The sequence below is a fragment of the Hibiscus syriacus genome, unplaced genomic scaffold (assembly GCF_006381635.1).
Source record: "Hibiscus syriacus cultivar Baekdansim isolate YM2019G1 unplaced genomic scaffold, ASM638163v2 tig00111088_pilon, whole genome shotgun sequence".
Lineage (NCBI taxonomy): Eukaryota > Viridiplantae > Streptophyta > Magnoliopsida > Malvales > Malvaceae > Hibiscus > Hibiscus syriacus.
Genome location: NW_024062978.1, coordinates 710,742 through 717,233, shown reverse-complemented (window position 1 = coordinate 717,233; position 6,492 = coordinate 710,742).

The following is a 6,492-nucleotide window of genomic DNA, read 5'->3' as shown; positions in this document are numbered from 1 at the left end:
AAAGGAAGTAAGAATTTGTATATTTGAGTAAAGCTGAGGATTGATAAGAAGAGTTTGAGAATGTGTATATCGATGATCAGATTATAGGACACAGGAAGTCAGAATGTTGAGTTTGAGCAAAAGAAATTTCAGGATGTATGAGAATAGAGGTGAAATTGATAAGTTGAGTAAGCGAATTTTGAGATAATTTAGATTGGAAATGATGTATATGATTGGTATAATAGGGCTTGTGCCCTAGATTGAATAAAAGTTATTATCTAGCTGTCAGAGTAAAGGTGCTAGAGTTATAAGATTGGAGGAAAGATAAAGTGGAGTTAAACAAATATGATATGAATCTGGATGTGGTTATGTATCTTGATCATACAGATATGATGTAGGCAAAGAGATAAGCATTGGTATGTTTTAAAAAGTGGTTTTAAAGAAGAAAATACAAATACAAGAGATGATAAAGAATAAAGCTCGATATAAGAAATAGGGATATCAAAGTTATGAGGATGCAATGAAGATTGTTACACAGAGATGAATATAGGTGATAAGACAAGATTATGTGAACATGAAAGGAAAGATATGATTTGTGTATAAGAAATAAATAAAGGAAGAATGGAATAAAGAAATGAAAAGGGATTGAGTTAAAGGAGCAAATACGATAAAGGTTATATGGAATGTAGATGATAATTTTGATATAGAAGTAAGAAAAGTGTGTAAGGTTATATGAATAGATTCTTTAAAAGGGTATGTTGAATCATATTTAAAGAAGATTTAAGGTGTTTTGGTTAAATGATGATGGAAAACGAATTTGGTTAGAGATGGATTTAGGTTGTTGATTGATGAAAATGGATTGAAGTTACTGGTTGTTGTTTAAATGATAAGTGACATGATATGAATATATATATATATATAAAGGAAAAAGGTAATTGAAAAGCTAAAGGATTGAAAAGTAAGTTTCTGATGATGACAAGAAAGATTAATTAAATGAAGCAACATGAGAACTTTAGAATATATGTTTCTATCAAGATGTCCAGTGAAAATTCGAGGACGAATTTTCTTAAAAAGGAGGGAAGATTTGTAACATCCGCAATACCGGGTTAGTGACCAAATTGTAAAGTTTCAGAATTTGGTGACTAAATTATAAGAATGAAATAGTTCAATGATTATTGAATATATATGATGAAGGTTATTTAGTAATTATTAAAAGAAGTTAAGGGTTAAATAGTCATTTGACCAGAAAGATTTTTTATCTTTCTTTTAAAGGTGATATAAACGTGGGAAATGAGAAACATCCAGAGTTCTCTTCTCCTTTCTTCTTCTTCATACGTGGGAGAGCCAAGCTAAAGGTGAGTTTTCTTGTGGATCAAATTCTTGATGAATTTAAGGTTGCTTATTGATCCTTAGATAATAACTAAGCTTAAGGAAAGCTTAGATTATCTTAAAACCATAAGATGAGGAGTATATGAAGAATTAAAGAAAGGAAGTAAAAAAGTGAAATCTTGAAGTAGAGTTCATTTCTTAAATTGGAAGTTAAATTTGACTTGTCAATGGTTAAATTAAGAGATTTGGAGTGATAGAATTGGATTTAGAACATATAGAAAATTTGGTATGATTCTTGAATCTCATAAGGAAGATAGGATTTTGAGGTTAAAGATGATTTACATGGATATAAGTTGGTTCAAGTAATGGTAGTTGAGTTTAATGTCATAAGAGGGGCTTAAAATAGAAGAATTAAGGGAATAGTTGATGATTTACGTGCTAAAATGTCAGTTTTGGGTAATGTGCATCGATGCACATTCATTGTGCACCGATGCATCGATGATAAATCCCAGAAATTGTTTAAGGTGCATCGATGCACATGCAGTGCATCGATGTATTAATTTAAAAAGAAAACATCGAATAGGATTTATGCATCGATGTATAATGAGTGCATCGATGCATCCCCATTAAATACAAACATCGAATAGGATTTATGCATCGATGCATGGTGTAGTGCATCGATGCATACCTTCATTAAAAGATAAAAATGACTCTTCTTTTAGCCCAAGAAATGATAGTTAGAATATATTAATTAGTATACTGATTAGTATCAATGAATTATTATGTAGATACAGAGCCTAAACAAGTTCCGGAACTTATCAAGTAAGATCGATCAAGGAAAGATAACAGATCGATATTGACTAGTGAGGCCAGGTGAGTGCGTACTATTAGAATATACGTATTGTATATGGAAATTTGACTTGCGACAAGTCTGTTTCCAATATGTTGAATATATGATTGTATGATTATGTTTGATATTACATGAATATGTTTAGTTGTATTACATGTTAGGTGGTATGAATTTATATGATATGTGTTATATGGCAATGATTTATGTATTATAGGAATTAGATGAGTTATATGAACCTGAGATATAAATTATAGGAGCATGAACTATATAAAATAGCAATGATTTATATGATAACAAGAGAAAGGATATAAATTACATGAGTTAGATATATATATATATATATAGGAATTTGTATAACCAACTTATGAGATTAGATGAAAAGTGAGATAAGTTAAATAACATTGATTTATAGGACAATATAAGAATAATATATAAATGAGGAGACATTGACAGAAGTGATTATATGAACATGTAAAATAAGTTATATGGAGAGGATATATGAGCTGAAATGAACATATAATACATGAGTCATATGGTAAAGATTTATGAATCTATAGGAAAATGTTATGGGAACTATGTGATGATAAGTTATGAGAAAATATTTATATAGGTAACAAGCTATGTGAAATTAAATTAAGTAATATATGAAACTAGAATATAATTAATGTGAAATAAGTGATTAGGTAAAACTGTGAGAAGTTATAGGGCATTGTTATTCGAAGTATATGAAAGTATGTATATGGATACCTATATAAGTTTATATGTTATACTATGTGCTATGTGATATACTTGATGTATGAGAATCATATGAGAATAAGAGATGACAATGAGTTACATGCCATATGAACACAAGAGAAGTGTTATAAGCTACGTGACAGATGACTATGAAATCATATGAAAAGTGAAATGTACATGTGAATATGTGAAGTGATATGAATATAATGCCCATGTTATATGATACGAGAGCTATAGGTATAGTTGGCATGCCAAGAGTCGAGGGTTTTACCTATGTCTTTCGAGATATATGGACAGTATACCTATGTTCTAAGGAACATATGAACAGTTTACCTAGGTTCTTTGGGACCTATGGACAGTTGCCGAGGTTCTTTATGACCTCTGGATAGTTACCGGGGTCTTTGTTACCTCTGGATAGGTCCTTCGGGACATTGATCGAGCTGTGGTGACAGCATATGTGTGCACAACCTCAATATACTCACATACCTCAAGTTCTCACTAGTGTACATGGGCTAATATAGAGATTAAACAAACATATTGAATGTGATATGTATACGATGGGTTTATAGATGGTTATCAAAGGTAAATGGTTTGAAATGTGTTACATGAACCATATGATGTTATGTGTGTTTCTTAATGATAATGATAGAGATTATGATAATGATGGTATATGTTTATGTATGCTTTATGTTATATGAAATATTATATGTTTTATATGCCTCACTAAGTCAACGACTTAGCGTGTGATTCTTTCACACGTAGGTTACAGAAGTGAGAAGAGTAAAGAGCAACGTGGAGCAAGACAGGTCAGTTCTTCTTACCAAAAGTCATATCAAAAGAAAGATAAATAATATGTATTTGAATACATAAAGTTCTAGTTGGCATGTATTCAAGATAATATATTGTGTAAGCTCTGAATAGTTCGATAAAGGTTTTGAATAAGTTATATGTAATAATAAATTTTAAATTACTCACTATTTTATACAAGTAAAGGTTTTTGAAAAGTCCATGTGGCACTTCGGACTCGGATCCGGGTCGGATACGGGTTGGGGGTGTTACATACAGACACTCAAGTACATGCAGTGGCAGAGTTAATGAGAAGCAGGGAAGACATTCGACAATTGGTGAAAATTCAATTACAGCAAGCAAGTAATAGAATGAAACAGAAAGCTGATAAAAACAGATCAGAAAAGAGTATTTTAGATTGGGGATTTCGTTTACCTGAAACTGCAGCCGTATCGACAGACTTCTATCGCCCTGAGGAAAAATTTGAAATTAGCAGCAAGGTTTTATGGCCCTTACAAGATTATTGAAAAAATTGGGGAAGCAGCCTACAAACTTGACTTACCAGATTCTTCGCGGTTGCACCCAGTCTTTCATGTCAGTTTATTGAAGAAGCATGTTGGGCCTGATGCAGCAACTTCCACAGATCCTCCTACGATTGATGATGAGGGTCAGTTTCGGATAAAACCCAACAAAATATTAGGCAGAAGAATTGTTAATCGACACAATAAATCGATTACACAGTTGTTGGTTCGGTGGACTAACCTGGACGAGATGCACGACACTTGGGAAGACTATTCAGTGCTGTGAGGGCAGTTTCCGTCGTTTGATCCTTGGGGACAAGGATCATCTGATGGGGTGGGTATTGTCACGGTGGGAGAGGGAAGACGAGAGGGAGAAGAAGAAGGACGAGAGATGAGTATCGAAGGAGAATTGGGGGAAATGAATAATCAAGGGTTAGGGATTGAGATAGAATTGGGAAGTAATTACCTGAGAGCAGGGCACGTGAGGAGCACGGGGGGAATTAAAGTAATTACCCAGTAGATTCAGCAGACTGGTCCAGCAAATACAGGTGGAGCAAAGGAAGCCCAGCAGCAGCCCAATTCCTGTTATGATAACAGAATTGGTTAGAGAGAGGTACAGCTGGCATAACAGAATCTATTATGATTGTATGTAAATAAAGGCAATGTAAACAGAAAGAGGAGTTATGAAATGAATGAATGAATGAATGAATGAGAACGTTTTCTGTAATCTTGTCTTTCTGCTTCTAAAAACCCCATTCCTTCGATTATTTCTTCTTCTTTTACCCCATTCATAACACTCTGCTGTTTAGACCAAAGACCACACATAAATTCAGGAAGTACTGGAAATCTTACCACCATTTTGTAGGGTATTCGTGTGTGGTTCTTGGGGTTGTGAATGTATTCCAAGGCTTCAAAGTAATGGGGGAAGGCAGGTCCTATGCGAAGCTGGGTTATTGTTTGTGCTTGTCGACGTTGGTGGGTGTTTGTATAGCTCTAGAAGTGAATTCTTGGGTGATATTTTGCAGGAAATCTAAAGAAGAAAAGATGAGGAGAGAAGGGCTGATTTCAGGGTCGGATAAAGGTAGTGGAATCCACAGTGGAACCCATAGTGGAGTCCTTAGCTAAATAAATGGACACCGAAAACAGAAGAAAGGAGATTGAATACCGGAGATTAAATGGTTCTCTAAGCGTCAGGTTTGTAGTTTAATCTTTTTATGATATCAACAGGTTTCCCAGTTGTATTTATGGACAAATATACATAATGAAATACGTTGCTTCGCAAAGCAACAAGTTTTTGTTCTGTGCTTCTATGTAAAGTTGAAGCAAATTTTGATTTTCAATGAGATTTTTGTTTTTGGTTCATACTTCTCAATGACAAGTTTCAAGCATATTGTTGGAACAGATCATAATTCTTCTGCAACCTGTAGAACTTGTTTTGTTTTGTTGGAACATTTGCCAACTACACACTCTTAAAAAGAGCCGAAAGTACCAAACCTCAGTTTTCTTCATTAAGATTGCCGGCAAACCCCCGGCCCATCGACGGTGGATGCTTCCAACTAGAACAGTCACATAATCATTTAAATAATTGGTTCATGCATTTTCTTTTCAAAGTCAATGGGCTAAGTTCTTACAAAGGGGTATTAGGCATATTGTCCCCAATAGTTTCCTCCCCCCGTAATCATTATTTGTCGCCCTCGTATTCAAAGTAAATATTTTTTAATAGTATGGAGATTTTGTTTATAATTTTCTTAGTTTACCGATAACGTACACATCATGCAAATGTATCTTGATGTAGATGTAGATGTAGATGTTCGAACCGAAATCCTTTAAAAAGAATAACATTTCATTTCATCACTTAAGTCCCTCAATGGGTTCAAAAAGGTAAATGATTTAAAATACATTTTATAGGGATGAAAAAGGTTAGAAAGGGTTCATCCCCTTTTGGGTTATTATCTAGAGAACTTGTACTTGAGGAAATGACAGCTTGAGAATGAATAAGAGACTATTTTAGATAAATCTGAAAGCCAAATGGTCTAACATTATTATAATCTAAAAGCAATATTCATAGTTGAATGCAGCAGGGGAAGAACTTGGATCATGCTACATATCTCCCAAGCCATGCATTTGGCAATTTGCAAATATTTAAACCTTATTCTCTGCCAAATTGACACCTAAAACAAGGACTGCAAGAATGGCTATCACGCACGAAAGAGTAAGCAACTTGACATTGTAGATTGAATATAACAAACAACAGCAGCATATGCAAAACTAATTATGAACAAGGTTTCCGTA